At 44.7% G+C, this 19,106-nt stretch overlaps 1 long non-coding RNA gene across 1 annotated transcript in view; it reads left to right on the plus strand.

The window, feature by feature from the left end:
* The window catches only part of LOC130110758 (uncharacterized), a 116,118-nt gene extending 97,480 nt beyond the window's left edge, over positions 1–18,638 (plus strand). The window contains exon 4 of the long non-coding RNA XR_008810060.1: positions 18,378–18,638. This is a non-coding gene — a long non-coding RNA (uncharacterized LOC130110758). The remainder of the gene's footprint in view (positions 1–18,377) is intronic.
* Positions 18,639–19,106: the final 468 nt, after the last annotated feature.

Genomic DNA, 19,106 nt, shown 5'->3' on the forward strand with positions numbered 1-19,106 from the left:
CTCTGGTTGGTTGGGGAACTGGGGGGAATAGTGTGATCCTCCCACGCGCTACGTCCCCCTGGTGAAACTCCTCACTGTCAGGTGAAATGAAGCGGCTGGTGACTCCACATGTATTGGAGGAGGCATGTGGTAGTCTGCAGCCCTCCCTGGATCGACAGGGGGTGGAGCAGCGACTGGGACAGCTTGGAAGAGTGCTGTAATTGACCAAGTACAATTGGGGAGAAAAGGGGGGGTGGGATACTGCGTGAAATGCGTGATGGGTGTTTGGGGGTTGATGTGAGATTTTACTGGTCGATGTGGGTGTGCAGGTCCATGCGTGTTTTGTAAAGCCCCTTACCACTTTAGATCAGATTAGTTTCCAGTCTGATTGAATAATTGCCTGCAGCCTGCAGCCAGTGACCAGACTCAGCAGTCGGCCCACCCGAAGACTGATGAACTTCATCATGAATGAGAAGGCGAGAATCTCTTAGATATCGAAAATTAGTCATATTAAGAACACACAAAGATATACTTTTCCTTTTTGTGGCCATGGAATAAAGCGGTTGCTGTTGCCGTCCCGCCAAACCAATAAGTTATTAGTGTTTATATTTTGGCTTTCGGTGGCTGATGCCGTGAAGATTAGAATGAGAGCGTCTAAGATGGAAATTGGGTTGGACGGACTGTCGACGGCTGTGATGTCGTGGTAACAATTGTTGTTTTAATAAAGAAAGCCAAAGTGAGAAACTCTTGAGATGTTGAAGCCAAATCAGATAGGAAGTGTGCGTTGTGGTTTGCAGTGTGGACGCAGACACAGGCTAGCGGTAGACGAATGAGGAGGGTTTATTGAATATGGGAATGGAGGTGGAGTGAGAGAGGAAGAGGGCTGGATGAGGCACAGGGCGATGAGGAAGCTCATGGAAGTCTGGGCAGAGTGGCTGAACGAGGGAGAATGGGTAGCAGGTTGGAGAGATGGCAAGCGGGCGGGTATGCAATGGTCCCGGGGCACGGGAGAGGCAGTTATTTGCAAATCAACACAAGGAGAGAGGTTACAGAGCACAGGGAGAGGTGTCTCTCCAAGACATGGCCGAGGCCTGCAGCGTCCCCCCACCGCTGCGGCCTCAACAACCATCTGGTGATGAGTGGTTGAAGAGCTGGGGTCCTTACACTGCGTGGCTGATGAAGAACTTGATGGAAGGCAGGTGTGTGTAAGCAGCCACACACACACACACACACACACACACACACACACACACACACACACACACACACACACACACACACACACACAAGGAAGCATAAGGGAAAACTAGAGGCATGGGTGCAACCGTGACAAGAAGAAATATGAAGGAGGTTTGATTGACAACAGTGCCTAAACGTTGTCTAATGGAGCGCAGAGAGAGAGAGAGGGAGGGGGGGGGGAGAGGTGCATGAGAAAGTGCTTCTGAAATGATTCCTGTGTCTATAATTGAATTTCCAGTTGGGAAAGTTTGCTACATCCTTTTAATTCCCCTTCCCATTCCTAAATATATGGACACTCTTACTTTCCCAGGAAGTGTGTTTTTTTTTTTTTTTCAAATTGATTCTGTCATTTTTTGGAGTTTATTGGCAGGGAAGTGAAGGCATGCAGGAAATATGGGTGAAAAGAGAGAAAAGAAGAAGACTTGCAGAAAAGGTTTTGAACTGCATCTGTAACGTAGGGCAGCAAACTAATTTGTAGTTTCAACTCCGAGGTTGCTAGTTCAAATACTGCTACTGTCTCCGGTTTGGCTGGGCATCGCAGGGAACACATTTTGCAAATATTCATGGATGGGGAGCTGCCGGGGATAATAATGTCCCACCATTGTTAGTAGTGACCCCTACTGGCAGGAGTTCAGTTTATGTGGACACAACGTTTATTGAGAGAGAAATGCTTCATCACTCATCTAAGTGACCTCTTCAGTCTCAACTGACTGCAGGTATGCCTACTCTTATAAACAACATAGTGGCATAACGACTGAAAACAACGATCGGTTTCATATGCAAATTGTCGTGAGCATTAGCCGGGGGGGGGTTAGGCCCCCACTCTGAACCGAGGGGGGGGGCCTAAGAGCATGGCCGGATTAAGACACCAGGGGACCCGGGGGCACGCACGTCCATTGCCCCCGCCCTCCGCCCCATCAGATAGGCTACGCAAACAATACAAAACATTGTTAAATGTAAAACTAATGCAAATACCCAACATGGTTGTCGACGCTATGCCAATCTGCATGGGATTCGCATGGCAACTACAAAGTACAACACAATTTTGAATCACAAAACAAACAGAGATAACAATAGCAGCTCACAGCATTGCAAACATATTGTGAAGCCTTCTTCCCACTTACGTCTTACCAACGGGAAATACGTGTTTGTCTCAGAACAAATAATTTAGTGAAATATGGGCATATTTTAGTTCAACTATCTGTTTAATTATTTTTCAGTATGGGCATTCTAGCTTGGGGCCCTGCATCAGTAGAGACTGTAGCTTGGGGCCACCGCATCAATAGAGACTAGCTTGGGCCCTGCATCGCAACGCAGCGTTGGAACAAACGTCCCTTGTAGGGTATGATTGGGGATCCCTACTATACGCGAACACAATACCCCTGACCTTTTGGGGCCCCTCGTGGTCTGGGGCCCCGGGGCACTAGCCTGGCATGCCCGGTCCGTAATCCAGCCTTGCCTAAGAGTACATCTGTCGCCATCTTACAATGCTGTGATTGCAACCATTCCCAAATCCTCTGTGAATAGTACACATGGCCATTGAAACTCTAGCTAATCTAGACTACATTTTGACGAGGATTGCCTTAAACTTGTATGTTAGTATGAGCAAATGGCGTATAAGATGGCAGACTACAGGAACTACCTGAGATTCAGCCTTAGGTGCAGACAGAGCAGGATAACACCTAAGAGCCTGCAAATGAAATCTTTGGTCAAGGGCCACCGAGCTAACAAGACCCTCCAGAAGACACAGAGCCAGCTGTTGAAAGAACGGGTGAGACAAACTAATTTTACCACCGATGCTTTGAAAGCCAAAGAGGAACAGATCCAACAGAGACTCACGTTGCATCTAGATGAGACCACTTTCCTACGTATAATTGAGTTCACAGAGACGGCTCAACTAGCACAAAATGAAAAGTCGAAAACCAGGCATCAAAAGAAGTTTGATCTACTTGCTGCACGTCAGAGACATTGGTAGACAGCAGACGGTGCCCTCAACGGAAGACAGAGAGATGGACGCCAGACACATGCCGACGATATGGAGAAGTGGGTGAAGAATCTGTCCGACAGACAACTCACCCAGGTGGAGAAAGATGTCCTTGCTAAGGGGCGGAATTTTGCTGTCATGCCAAGAAAAATCGCGCTAGTGGAACTGATCACGGCCACGGAATCAGCAATCCGTAAAAACAACATCGTGGACCCAGCAGCGGGGTAACTCCGGACAAAAGTTTCAGCCTGTCTCAGCAATGCGAAGGCGCCATAGTCCAACATCAGCAGAGATAAGAGGAAAGCTCTCACGACTCTCAGTAAGGACAATAACATCATCATCCTTCTGGCAGACAAAGGCAGATGCACTGTTGTATTAAACCAGACATACTATCATTAGAAAGTTATGACGTTATTTAGAGACATGAATACTTATGAGCCCCTGAAACAAGATCCAGACAGTGGTTACAAGAAAAAGGTGATAGATTGTCTGAAGCTGTTAGAACAGGACAATGTGACAGAATTTTGTAACATAGATTATACCCAAGCGAAGCTACATCTAGTCTGTATGGTTTACTTAAGATACATAAACAGGATGTGCCGTTATGGCCTATTGTTTGTATGATTAACTCAGTGACCTACAACATCTCTATGTTTTTGGCATCTATTCTTAACCCGTTGGTAGGAAGTAATGAACAACACATTCAGAAGACTATTGATTTTGTGGATAAGGTGAGCGACATCATTATGGAGGAGGCTGAAACAATGGTCTCTTATGATGTGAAGTCTCGCTTCATGTGTGTTCCTGTTGATGAAGCAGTGGAGGTAGTCCAAATGAAATTACAAAACGACCCCACCCTTAGCAATAGGATCAGTTTTTAACATTTTTTTTTATTTTAATTGATGATGCTGGTCGCGTGGCTTGGGTCCTGGACTGTTCCGTTGGCATCTGGACACTGCTTGGCATCCTGTGCATCATGTTCTTCATAAATTTTATGTCCATTATAATTCTGTTATCCTCTTTCAATGTTGTATTATGTAAATTGTGTGAACACAACATCCATTACACGCCGTCCGTCTTGGGAGAGAGATCCCTCCTCTGTTGCTCTCCCTGAGGTTTCTTCCTATTTTTTCTCCCTGTTAAAGGTTTTTTTTTTTTAGGGAGTTGTTCTTTATCCGATGAGAGGGTCTAAGGACAGGATGTTGTGTTGCTGTTATGCCTACTGAGGCAAATTTGTAATTTGCTATATTGGGCTGTACAAATAAAATTGATTTGATTTGACCACCCTTAAAACTGACCAAGCGTGTCTCTTTCTGAAGTTGTGTCTTCAGTCCACATACTCCACATACAGGGGGCAGTACTATAGGCAGTAGCATGGCAGGGTTCCCATGGGTCCTTAAAAAGTCTAAAATTCTGAACTATAAATTTAAGGCCTTAAAACGTCTTAAAAAAGGCCAGATTTTCATCAGAGGTCTTAAATTTCATTTGGTCAGGTCTAAAAAATATTTTACCCTCGTTCTGGCCGCGGAAAGTTATTACAAAGTAGCAAAAAAGTATCGAGTACAAAGCGGAGCTCTAGTAAAGTCTTTGAAGGACGCCGCCCTTAAGAACGTTGGTTCGGTGTGTTGTAGTTCTTTCTGGGGGATATTCAGGGGATATTGGTTTTGGAATGTACGCGGTGATAAAACTACAAATCCCGTGATACATGCAATACCTGCCCGCGAAATACATCTGCGTCTCCTCAGAGTTTGTTAAAGTTCACCTCACTGAAGAAAATGGGAAAGTGTACTTTCAACGAGACATAGCTAGATCACAGCGATTTCCGCTGCTGGTTACAAGCGGTATCCAGCTCCAAGTACGAGGCTCGCTGCAAACTTTGTAAAAAAACTATTCAATTAGGGACTCTGGGCGTGAAGGCGCTAGAGTCACACGCCAGAGCGGAGAAGCATAAGCTAGCCGAAAAATGCCTTCAGTGGACTCGGCCCATCAGCCAGTTTTGTGCCGCACCCCTGCCGTCCCTGCCGTCATCGCCATCATCCTCCTCAATGCCTGGTCCCTCCGGTATCCAGCGCAATGTCATCGCTGCTCCGTCAAACGACCTTCGGGGTACTTTTGGATCGACTGACACGTCGAAAGCTGAGGTGCTTTGGATACTTCACACGGTGTCAAAACACCATTCATTTAATAGCAACAGTGAAATTAGCGATCTCTTCCGAGTGATGTTCCCTGACTCAGTAATCGCGAAGACGTTCTCTTCCAAGTTTGTTTTAGCCTGTTTTCATTTTGTCATTTTGGACACGTGACACGGCTGTTGAGTTGTAGACCTTCAGTTGACGTTGACTTTGTTCAGTTGAGTTGTAGACGTTGTTGGGTGTGGAAGGTCAATTACTGAATTCATTGAAATAAAATGATTTTTTCAGAATTTCTTTGGTTTAAATATTTTTTTGGTAATGTGTCGTGTAGGACTTAAATTTCATTTTTTTATGGTCTTAAAATGTCTTAAAAAGGTCTTAAATTTGACTTACTGAAACCTGCAAGAACCCTGGCATGGGTTCCCCAGTCTCACCTATAGTGGCCAACTTGTATATGGAGGAATTGGAAAAGAGGGCTCTGACGTCCTATTCAGGGTCACCAGCTAGCCATTGGTTCAGAATTGTGGACGATACGTACCTGGGTTAAAATGCAATCTCAGGACGTACCACATTTCACCGACCACATTAACTGGACAACCACATCACGTTCACAAGGGAGGATGTGAAAAATGACAGGTTAGCCGTCTTAGACTGAAATTGCAATGGGTTGATGTTTACTGTAAACCAACGCATACTGATCAGTACTTAAGGTTTGACTCTCATCATCCACTGGAGCACAAACTAGAAGTCATCAGGATGCTGTACCACCGAGCTGACAACGTCCCCACCAACACAGCGGCCGGGGAAGGAGGAGAAATCCCACATTGAACAGGCCCTGGTTAAGTGTGGTTATCCTAACTGCACTCTTGTCAGTAATGAGTCACTGCGTTTGGCTAGAGCTGCTGGTCAGTCCTCAGCTTTATTGCTGCTAGATCTGTGAGCTGCCTTTGACGCTGTTAACCACCAAATCCTCCTCAACACTCACTGAGCTTGGTATCTCACGATCTGTTCTCTGCTGGTTCATGTCCTAGCTCTCAGGGAGATCTTTATAGTATCTTGGAGGGGAGAAGTGTCGAAACCGCACAGCTTATCCACAGGGGTGCCTCAAGGGTCAGTGCTCGGTCCTCTTCTCTTCTCAGTATACACCTCCTCACTTGGTGCAATCATCCACTCCCGTGGTTTCTCATACCATTGCTATGCTGACGATACCCAGCTCTTCCTATCATTCCTGCCAGATGACCTCACAGTCTCAGCATGGATATCGTCATGCCTTGCTGATATCTCTGCATGGATGAAAGAATGCCACCTTCAGCTTAACCTATCTAAGACTGAGCTCCTTGTCATCCCAACCAGTCCATCCTTACAACAACCAATCAATATCCAGCTCTGATCGACCCAACTCATGCCCACAAAGTCTGCCCAAAACCTGGGTGTCATAATTGGTGACCAACTAACCTTTACGGTTCACGTGGCCTCGATTGATTGGTCGTGCCAATTTGTCCTGTACAATATCAGGAAAATTAGACCCTACCTGTCTTGAGCATGCAGCACAACTCCTGGTAAGGCTCTTGTAATATCACACATCGACTACTGCAACTCCTTGCTGGCAAGGTCTCCCTGCATGCACTTTCAAACCTCTGCAAATGATCCAGAATGCGGCAGCGCATCTGGTCTTCAACCAACCCGAAACAGCACATGTCACTCCGCTGCTCATATCCCTCAACTGGCTCCCAGTAGCTGCCTGCATCAAATTAAGTACCTTGATGCTCGCTTACAAAACAGCAACTAAAACTGTTCCCCAGTGGTGGAACAAGTTACCAAACTCCATTCAATCCCTAGTCCTTCTCCATCTTTAAGCAGGAACTAGAGACCCAGCTCTTTCACAATTACCTCCAGACCTGATGGTATTAATGAAATACAAAAAAACAAACAAAACACTTCTATGCAACCTATGCATTGCCTTTGTGCACTGCCTGTTGACACCTATGGCCTATTGGACTTGAACCTAATTTTTTGACACTTACTTGCATTGTTGTCTCCTGACTAGATCCTTGTTTGTGTTGTACTAACTCTCAGATGTACGTTGCTTTGGATAAAAGTGTCTGGTAAATGAAATTGTAACATTGGGTGTTTGTCAAAGCCAGGAAGAAGCTGTTGTCTTGTAAAGCTGGCTCCTCCACATTGGAAAATTGGAAAGCGCAGCAAGATGAAAGTGCAGAGACCCATAGTTCTGTGAAGGTCATTGGACTAGCTATAAAGGGCGGAACACCATCTGTTGAAAGACACTCAGGCTGCAATGCGGGTTTTGAAAGCCAGACATTTCAGCACCTGACAAAGCTAACATTTTGCAATAGTTATAGATCAACAACGCTTTCCAACGTCCCCCCGATACATAGTGGTCATTTTTTGCTACGAGAAAGTGAAATATTTTACTGATAGTACCTTTAAAAAAAGGGCAAATCTAAAAGAAGAAATGGAAGAGAAATAGAAATGACAATATGTGATGGAGGAAAATGCTATCGTTGCTTAAGGGTAAATTGGTGGCTTTGGGAGTAGAATCAGAGACATTTCTTACAGACCAGTGCCTCCACCCACCGACCACGCCACAGCCCTCCGGCTGGGACCGATGTCTGGATGTGTGACAGAACTTCACACTGCTACCATTGTGTGTGCGTTACTGTGTGTGTGAACATACACACCATCTTATATTTAGAGCAGCATGGGTTAACAGGTCATACAGCACTGGCAGACAATGAGACGCCATCATGAAAACCTACTTTTTCATTCAAGTGAAAAACATCTTTTTGCTGTTCCTCTATCTCTGTCTTTCTCCTTCTTCTCCCTCTCCCCATCTTTCACTTCTGCTCCTTTCCTCTCTCCTTCAGCACTCCTTTATCCAGACTCAACTCGTTTTCGATGAGAATTGACCGGGATATTCTGCTCTTCTGTGTTAATTAATCTGCCCATTTTTTTCTGTTTTTCCTCTGCGTTTCCTCTGTTCTTGATGGCGTCATTCACGAACCAGAAAGCCAGGAATTTTACACTGGTGTAAGCTGGGATTCAAACTAGCGACATTTGGATCGCAGACCTGCATCGTCATCCTCTCGACTTTAATTTTTTTCAGAGACGAGGAAGTGATGAAGGACAATTACTCAACTTTTAGTCACTTTTTCATGGTTCTCCGGCGAATCACGCGTATGTTCAAATGTTCTCCTGTTTCCTCCCACAGCAACGTCCAGAAACATCTGCGTCAGAGCGACTGATCAGGGCTGGAATGTATGATTCACCTCATTATTAGTTTAATCTGTTGATCACTTTTGTGAATAATCAATTAATCATGTAGTCTAAAATGTCAAAAATAATGACAAATGCTCATCACAACTTCCCAGAGCACAAAGAGACGACTCAGCCTCAAAAACCCCTCAACTAGTCATTTTATGATGATGTGAATCAGAGGAAGACAAGAAGTTCTCAGACGTTTTAGAGCAGCAACTGTTTGGCATTTCTACTGAATCTATTACAAATTGATGGATTAATCAATTAGCCTAATTAAATACTGGTTTCAGTATTCAAATTGCTCGGTGCTGTTTGTTTTCTCTGTGATGGATTTCTTTGCTCTTAAGTGCGTTTCTGTAATTCGGACCTTTCTTCATGTCTTCCTGTCTTTTACTCCCAAGTGTTTGTGGATAAGCTTTCTGAGCGTCTCGGTGGTTGAGGAGGTGGGTGGATGGACGGGTTTGGTGACGGGATTAGCGTCGGTTGTACTCACTTTGAAACTTTGATTTCTCTGTTTAGTCAACTTGTCCCTTTCAGGTATTCAGTCTTTCATTTAAACGCTTCTTCAGTCGTTTATGTTTGACCCTCCTTTGTCATCAAACCCCCGTTTTCAGTAATGTTATCTTTCATCTCCTGTCCGAGACTTTCTCTGCCTCACTAACCTCTCTTTTTCATCATTACTCCTCTCTCCTCCCTCTCTCTCTCTGTCTGTCTCTTTCTCTTTCTGTCGCTCTCGCTCTCTTTCTGTCTGTCTCTCTGTCTGTGTCTCTCTCTTTCTGTCTCTCTGTCTTTCTGTCTGTGTGTCTCTCTTTCTGTCTCTCTGTCTTTCTGTCTGTGTGTCTCTCTTTCTGTCTCTTTCTCTTTCTGTCTGTGTGTCTCTCTTTCTGTCTCTCTGTCTTTCTGTCTGTGTGTCTCTCTTTCTGTCTCTTTCTCTTTCTGTTTCTCTCGCTCGCTCTCTTTCTGTCTGTCTCTCTGTCTGTGTCTCTCTCTTTCTGTCTCTCTCTCTTTCTGTCTGTGTGTCTCTCTTTCTGTCTGTCTCGCTCTCTCGCTCTCTGTCTGTCTGTCTTCTCGTTCTGTCCGTCTGTCTCACTCTCTTTCTGTCTGTCTCTTTCTATCTATATCTCTCTTGCTTTCTGTCTCGCTCTTCTCTTTCTGTCTGTCTGTCTCTTTCTCTGTTTCCCTGTATTTTCTCAGGGGTGACCCTTCGCTCTCTTCCACATCCCTGACTCAGAACAAGAGGGGCTGTAACCTCAGACACACACACACACACACACACACACACACGCACGCACACACGCAAAAGCATAAAAGCACACAGATTTTTCAATTCGTAGTAATACACACACTTCCACCTACACACACACACAGACACACACACACACACACACACACGCGTGCGCACACACACACACACACATAGACAGTGTAACCCCAGCACACATCACAGGATCAATTACTGAATTAGCATCCCAGACCGGACTGCCAGGAACAGAGAGAGACGGGGAGAGTGAGGGAGGGAGGGGAAAGAGGGAGAAAGAGTAACTGCCTTTTGTCCTCTCTCTCCTCCATTCTCCATCTCCCCGTCCTTCTCTCTTCCTGTTAAAGCAGCTCGTGTCTCCGTCCAGTGACCGTCGAGCAGCTCTGCAGCTGCGAGCGCTCCATGCTCGTTCTCAGGCGGTGTTGTGTAGCTGGATTGTGACGGCGTCCTTAAAGCCCCTCTGACTGCCTGCTCACCTCTCCTCCCTGCTGAAGGGAGAGGCAGGTATTTGTCTTTCTGGCCACGTGGATTCCTGGTGAAGGAAGCAGGAATAGTTCGCTGTGCTGAGCCGCGTAAACGTCTGGAGCCCCGCGATGGCTGCAGCTCTGTGCAGATCACACACACACTGAATACCAGACCATAAATAGACAAATGTCTTTTTTTATTACAACTGATTAGATTCACACACACACACACACACACACACAACATAAATAGACAAATATCTTTTTTATTACAACCTGATTAGATACACACACACACACACACACACAACATAAATAGACAAATATCTTTTTTATTACAACTGATTAGATTCACACACCACTTGATTCCACACCACTTGATTCCTCTCACAATGACACACAAACCCATAGTTGACTCAAACACACGCAGTATAATGACTGTGGAACATGGTAATATTAACAACCAGTGTGTCGCTGTGTGTGGGTCTGTGTTCTGCGTCTAGCTGGGCTTCTGTGTGAGTCTGTCTGTGCCAGTGTGTATGGGCGTCGGGAGAGAGAGGGGCAGGGAGTCTGTTAGCATACTTGAGAGAGTAAATAGAAAGGCGGGAAAGAGACAGAAACTTGGACGAGACGTTGCTGACCGATACTGAACAGACGCGTCACAGCGAGCTGTGCCCTCCAGTCAGATTCACGTGATGGTCGACACTGATTGGTAGATCTGCCCACCCTTTGCCACACCCACAATATCTCACCCAATCACCAAGAAGCAGATAACTGCTTGCACAAAAGATGTTCTTTATTGCTTTGCAGGACATGTGTTCGCATGATCTTACTTCTATTTCTAACCCGTATATGTGCAAGATGGCACGGTCTGGTTACCATGGCACAAAGTTCTCATCTCCTCTCATCATCAGGGGTCGGGTCGCGGCGGCAGCAAGCTAAGTAGGGCACTACAGGCGTCCCTCTCCCCAGCAACGCCCTGCAGCTCCTCCTGGAGGATCTCAAGACGTTCCCAGGCCAGATTGGACATGTAGTCCCTGCAGCGAGTTCTGGGTCTACCCCGGGGTCTCCTCCCAGTTGGATGTGCCCGGAAAATCTCCAAAGGAAGGTGCCCAGGAGGCATCCTAATCAGATGCCCGAACCACTTCAACTGGCTCCTTTCGATGTGAAGGAGCAGCGGCTCTACTCCGAGCTCCCTCCGGATGTCCGAGCCCCTCACCCTATCTCTAAGGCTGAGCCCAGACACCCTACGGAGGAAACTCATTTCAGCCGCTTGTATCCGCGATCTCACCCTTTCGGTCACTACCCAAAGCTCATGACCATAGGTGAGGGTTGGAACGAAGATTGACTGGTAAATTGAGAGTTTTGTCTTCCAGCTCTGCTGATGCTGCACCAATCCACCTGTCAATCTCCCGCTCCATCCTCCCCTCACTCGTGAACAAGACTCCGGGATACTTGAACTCCTTCACTTGAGGCAACAACTCATCCCCAACCCGGGGGGAGCAATCCACCATTTTCCGGTAGAGAACCATGGCCTCAGACTTGGAGGTGCTGACTCTCATCCCGGCCATTTCACACTCAGCTGCGAACCACCCCAGTGCGTGCCGGAGGTCGCGTTCTGATGAAGCCAACAAAACCACATCATCTGCGAAGAGCAGAGATGCAATTCTGAGGCTCCCAAAACGGACACACTCCTCACACTGGCTGCGCCTTGAGACCCTGTCCATGAATATCACGAACAGAATCGGAGACAAGGGACAAAGGTTGCACATGGCACAAACAAAGTTGCTGAATAACATTGTCTCTTCTTCTCCTTCCTCCATACATCCGCATTCTTCTTTGTATCCAACTCTTTCTGTGTTGCGATAACAGATATGGACATTACTGGATGGACTAAACAATAGGTTTGGCTTCAGTATCAGAAAACATTTATATACACACACACACAAACACACACAGACACACACACACAGTCATTTATGTTCACACACACTCTGCTCTGACCTGTGCACACACTCACGCACACATGTGTATGTACATAAAGATGCACACAAACTCTCATCCATTGTAGGATTCCAGTGTGTGTTGCAGTCAGCTGACAGACCCCCACCAGGCCTAAATGTGTGTGTGTGTGTGTGTGTGAAAGAGAGAGAGACACACACACACACACACACACAGAAGGAGAGACACACACTGTGAGTGTAACAGAATATGTGAGGTGTCGGCAGTGATTCGGTATTTGATCCATCAGTGTTGGTTTTAAGATGCTTATCTGATGGAAGGCCGTCATGATATTTTCAGAACAGACGGAGGTTTGAGATTCATTCCCTTGAATGGAAACATTCGTCAGAAGTTGAACATTGAACTGGAGGTAAGGGAAAGTTCATGCTTGCAGCTTACACACACACACACACACACACACACACACACACACACACACACACACACACACACACACACACACACACACATACACACACACAGGCAGTTTCCCTCTCTCTCTGTCTCTCTCTCTCACATGCACACACACACACACACACACACACACACACAGTTTCTGTCTGTCTGTCTCTCTCTCTTTGTCTCTGTCTGTCTCTCTTTGTCTCTCTCTCTCTCTCTCTCTCTCTCTCTCTCTCTCTCTCTCTCTCTCTCTCTCTCTCTCTCTCTCTCTCTCGCTCTGTCTCCTATGGAACATTTCCCTAAAATTCTGCCCAATGTTTGCATCATCCATAAAACTCTACATAGTAAAACATTCATCAATGTTAAGGCCCCTATTTAGTACATTTTGGAATGTAAAATAAATCTTCAGGTTTGCTTTATACCAAATGGAGTGAAAATTGAGGCGGTCAAAATGATTAGCCCCCATGTGGTTTTTTGCTTTCAAAACACACCTGAGCAATCAATCAGCTTTGAGCTTTACTTAAGGGACTCCAGTGAACAGGGCTAGTGGCACTTGAACAGTTGATTGAGAGGGACTACTCTTAAATTCTTGGTAAGAAGTAATTTCATCATGCCAAAAAGTAAAGAAATCAGTCTGGAACTCAGACAGAAGATAGTGGATGCTCATCTTAAGGGGGAAGGCTATACTGCCATTTCCAAGCATTTCACAGTGTCTAGAACAGCTGTGTGTTGCATCATTGCAAAGCACAGGGAGACACATTCTGTTAGAAACAAACCTGGGCGTGGTCGAAAGTGCAAGATTTCAAAAACTTTGAAGAGGAAAATAGTCAGAGATGTCAACAACAATCCCCGGATCTCTATCAAGATGATTGTTGCTGAACTAGCCTCTTCTGGACTTGGTTGTTTCAAGGAAGACTGTTGTGAGGGCTCTTCATCGTTGTGGGCTTCGAGGTCATCGTCCAAGAAAAACTCCACTGCTCACACAGCGGCACATCAGAGCCAGACTGAAGTTTGCCCGTGAACATTTGAAATATGGAATGAGTTTTGGAAGGCTGTGCTTTGGTCCGATGAGACTAATCTAGAGCTGTTTGGGCACATAGATGTTGCTTTTGTTTGGTGAAGGAAGGGAGAGGTCTTCAACCCTAAAAACACAGTTGCCAGAGTTAAACATAGTGGTGGGAGCATAATGCTGTGGGGCTGTTTTGTTGCTTCAGGCACAGGGAACCTTGTTTGGGTACACAGGATCATGAAGAAAGAAGATTATGTTGACATTTTGAAGGATAACGTAAAGAAATCTGCTGTCAGTCTAGCTTTAGGTCGCTGCTGGGTCTTCCAGCAAGACAATGACCTGAAGCATACATCCAAGTTGGTCCAAAACGTTTTGAGGGACACCAAAATCAAGGTCCTGGAGTGGGCCTCTCAGAGCCCAGATCTCAATCCGATTGAGAATCTGTGGCGGGAGCTCAAGGTTAATGTCCATGCTGGAAAACCACACAATTTGGATGAGCTGAACAATTTGCCATGGAAGAATGGGCTAAGATCCCTCAAGAGACGTGTGTCAACCTAGTTAGGAACTACCATAAGAGATTGTTGTCAGTTGTGAGTCAGAAAGGTTACACTACTGATTATTAATTGTCAGAGGGCTAATAATTTTGGCCTTGTTATTTCTGTTTTTCTTGTTTCAATTCAGCGCATCAGTAAAATATCTTAATCAAGCCTAGTGGAGATTTTGTCTTTGTTCTTTTGGACACAATTAAACTATAAACACTTTTTGTTATGGTCATTTCCATGGAAAAGTTAAGGGTTTTGTTTGATTTCATAAAGGGGGCTAATAATTTTGACCTTAACTGTACAGCAACAGATGAAATAAAAATCTTTCTGCCATCGTCTGTGTGGCCCTGAGTGTGTGTGTGTGTGTGGGGGGGGCTGTGCGTGTGTGTGTGTGTGTGTGTGTGTGTGTGTGTGTGTGTGTGTGTCCTAGTGTTGTCCCGGTCCTCCCCGTTCGGAAGGAGTACGAGGTATCACTCATTGTCCCTCAGATGGTGACAGGCTAGAACATACTGTGCAGCCACAATACAGCTGTCCCTATGTTCATCTAGTATGTAGGGCAATTTTCTGGGGTTTGGCAGGGCAATGAATTTGGGGTGTCTCTTCTCAGATTTCTGGAAGTAATAATCGCGGATTTCCAGGAATGCCTTGCATTCAGCCAAAAAGTGCAGCTCTGTCTCGACAACATTGTCTTCACACTGTTGACAGAAACGTTCGTCTTTTGGGATCCAGGTCTTTTTATGTCTACCTGTTTCTATGGCAAGGCGATGCTCACTGAGTCTGTATTTCATCAGTATGTTTCTCAAAGTTGTTTCTTTTATTTGAATGAGGTAATCTGCTTATGTGTACTCTCTGTCTAGGGCCAAATAGCATTGCATCTTGCTTTGGGATTTTCTTTTAGATTGCCAATATTCATCATAATTGTCTTTTAGGTTTGAGGGAATTTGTTGAAGCTGAATATGTTGTGCAGTTTGGACCTGGTCTTGTGCCTCTAAAGTGTTAGTATGTGTTAGGGGAACAGGATGGCTGAAGACCAGGTTGGTAGGAGAGTTCTTATCTTTGCTCAACTCTTGGTATTGCAAGGCTTTATAATGGAAAGAGTGTGGGTCACTGAACGTTAGATGTTTCCAGAATTTGATTGCTCTTTTTTGAATTTTAATCAGAAGAGGATATTGGCCTAGTTCTGCCCTGCATGCATTGTTTGTAGTGTGCCGATGGACTTTAAGAATGTTTTTACAGAATTCAGCATGCAGGGTCTCAATTGGATGTTTTTCCCATTTATCTAGTTCTTGACTTGTAGTTGGACCCCAAACTTCACTGCCATAAAGGGCAACTGGCTCTATGACTGATTCAAATATTTTTAACCAGATTCTAATTGGAATTTCAAAAGAGATTTGTCTTTTTTATGGCAAGTAAAGCCCTACATGCCTTGTCTTAGTTCATTCACTGCCATGTTGAAAGTTCCTCTAGAATTTATTCTAAGGCCTAGGTAGATATAATTAAATGTATCGTCATCCTAATCTAAATAAGTGCTGTCTTCCCTGATATCTGGATCTTTTCTGAAACATCATTATTTTAGTTTTACTCATGTTAACTGCCAGGGCCCAAGTCTGACAAAACTTTTGAAGAAGGTCTAATTGAGTTTGGAGTCCTTTCTCTGATGGTGAAAGGAGGACCAGGTCATCCGCATCGAGCAGGAATTTGACCTCACTGTCTTGCAGAGTGAGTCCAGGTGCTGGTGAGTTTTCCAGCATAGTTGCCAACTCATTGGTATAAAAGTTAAATAGAGTTGGGCTTAAAGGGCAGCCCTGTTTCATGCCACACTCCTAAGGGATATAGTGAGTTCTTTTGGATCCTATTTTGATTCCACACTTAGCTCCTGAGTGCATTGATTTTATAATATCATATGTTTTTCCCCCTACACTGCTTTCTGTTAATTTGTAGAACAATCCGTAATGCCAAATAGAATCAAATGCTTTTTTGAAGTCGATAAAACAAGTGAATAATTTGTTTTTATTTTGAGTATGTTTTTCAATTAAGGTGTGTAGGGTGTAACTATGATCAGTAGTGCAGTAATTTGGTAAGAACCCAATCTGGCTTTTACTCAAGATATTGTGTTTCATAAGGAACTTTATTAGCCGGGAGTTAATGATACTACAGAATACCTTCCCCAGGTTACTGTTCACACAGATGCCTTGGTAGCTGTTGGGGTCAAATTTATCTTTTGAAAGTTGGTGTAATTAATCCGTGATTCCAGATATCAGGGGAATAACCCACACTCAGAACTAGGTTGAATAACTTAAGTGTAGCACATTGAGACTTTTCATTCATAGATTTTAGCATTTCATTTAGAATGCCATCAGGTCCACATGCTTTTTTGGGCTTCAGCTTTCCAGTTTGGTCTAAAAGTTCCTGCTCAGTGATGGAGGAGTTGAGTGGGTTTTGATATTCCTTGATTGACAGTTCTAATTTTTCTAGTTTGCTTATTATGTTACATTGGTCCGTGTTTTGATCTGATTGGACTTTCTTAAATAGAGTTTGGAAATGGTTTGTCCAGATGTCTTCATCTTGTATCACTAATTCTTCATGATTTGTTTTTTTGAAGCGATTCCAATTGTCCCAAAATTGATTGGTGTTTAATGACTCCTCAATCAGTGTCAGTTGCTTACAGGTGTACTGAGCTTTCTTAGTTCCGAGTGTGTGTTTATATAGTCTTAGTGTCTCACAATATAGAAGTCTAATTGATGTATTATTTGGATCTCTGTGTATCTGATTGGATAACTTGCGAAGTTCTTTCCTTATTGATTGACATTCTTTATCAAGCCAGGTTTCTTCTTTCTTAAATGTTGGTTTTGAGCTTGATCTTTTTAATCTTGCTTTTTCTGCTGTTTTTTTTCCAAATAAGTTGTTAACTTTTCCCACGGCCTGATTGACACCCTCTTTACTGAGTATATAAGGGGTATCTAGGAAGGTATCTAAAATATTTTGGATTTTGTGATTGTCAGTTGCTTTCTTGAATTCCTCTTTGCTGTTTTCAGCCCATGTGTATGATTTCTTTATGTGGAGCAGCTTACTGGGCTGTGATTTGATAGTGCTGATTTCTGTCTTTTTGATGAACACAGTGATTTGGCTGTGATCAGAAAGGGGGGTTAGTGGTTTGACGTGAATGCTGTAATTGACAAGGGGTCGATATCGGTTATTATGTAATCTACTGTGCTATTTCCAAGAGGCGAGCAAAATGTATGTCTTCCAAGAGTGTCTCCTCTTATCCTACCATTGACAATATACAGACCCAGACTGCGACACAGCATCAAGAGTTCTTTTCCATGTCTGTTTGTAGCTGGATCACAGTTGCTTCTGTGGGAGTCAACAAACTTATTGACTTCATCAAGTGAGTTACAAATGTAGTTATTGCCATCTGAAAATACAAAGGCATTCTGGGTGGCTGTCCTTGTGTTTAGATCTCCACAAGTGAGAACATTTCCCTGAGCCTGAAAATGGCTTGTTTCTGTCTCTAACAGTGTAAGTGTATCTTCAGTGTAATAGGGACATTCATAAGGGGGGAATAATATATGTTGCACAGAGGAAGGGGTCTTCTTGTGAGTTGAAGATTTCTTTTCTAATTTTTAGCCAGATATGATATTTTACTTTTTTCATGACACTGATGTGTCTGTCCAGTTTTGTTTTGTACCACATGAATAAACCTCCTGAGAAACTCAGGAGGTTTATTATCGCTCTCTCTTCCTCTCTCTCTCTCTCTCTCTCTCACACACACACACACACACACACACACACACACACACACACAAACACACCCATACATACACACACACTCATTCACACATTATCTGTTTCTTCCTGTCTCTCTTAGGTGAGAGTTTTGCAATAAATGGACTAAAGCAGGTCTCAGACAGTTTTGACAACTCTTTTCTGTCTGTTTGTCTGTCTGTCTGTCTCAACATGCACATGTTAGCTCCTATTTTTCCCTCTCTCATGCGCCTCTTTTTTCTCTCCATCTCTTGCTCTGCCCTGTCTCTCTTCCTCCTTCTCCTCGGCTCTCTCTCTCTCTCTCTCTCTCATTCCTCCTCTATTTTCAGGTGTTCTTCTCCTCTCTCCTCCTCTCCTCTCAGGCATGGAGGAAGCAGTTTTCCTGGGCAGCACAGACACGCAGCATGAATGCTTTCCACCGCCCTGCTCCGCATCCAGAGACATGTCTGACATACAGGACAGGGAGTCACAACACCAGAGTCACTTCCTCCATCTTCGGCCATGCAGGGAGAACTCTCATCAAGAGGTGACTCTCCTCACCTTCTGGAGTGAGCGAGAGAGAGAGAGAGGGACAAGCGAGAGAGAGAAAGAGCGCAAGAGAGAGAAGAGAGAGAGAGCAAGAGAGAGAAGAGAGAGAGCCAGAGAGAGGAGAGAGCCAGAGGGGAAAGAGAGCATGAGAGAGAGAGCAGGAAGAGGGAGAGAGCGAGCGAGAGAGAAAAGAGAGAGCGAGAGAGAAGAGAGCGAGAGAGAAAAGAGAGCGAGAAGAGAGAGAAAGGAGAGAGCGGGCAAGAGAGAACGAGAGAGTGCAAGAGCGAGAAAGAAGAGAGCGAGCAAGAGAGAAAAGAGAGAGAGAGCAAGAGCGAGAAGAGAGCGGGCGAGAGAAAAGAGAGAGAAAGGAGAGAGAGCGGGCAAGAGAGAACGAGAGAGTGCAAGAGCGAGAAAGAAGAGAGCGAGAGAGAAAAGAGAGTGAGCAAGAGCGAGAAGAGAGATAAGAGAGCGGGCGAGAGAAAGGAGAGCGCGGGCAAGAGAGAACGAGCGAGAGCAAGAGCGAGAAAGAG

Source organism: Lampris incognitus, chromosome 3, assembly GCF_029633865.1.
Source record: "Lampris incognitus isolate fLamInc1 chromosome 3, fLamInc1.hap2, whole genome shotgun sequence".
Lineage (NCBI taxonomy): Eukaryota > Metazoa > Chordata > Actinopteri > Lampriformes > Lampridae > Lampris > Lampris incognitus.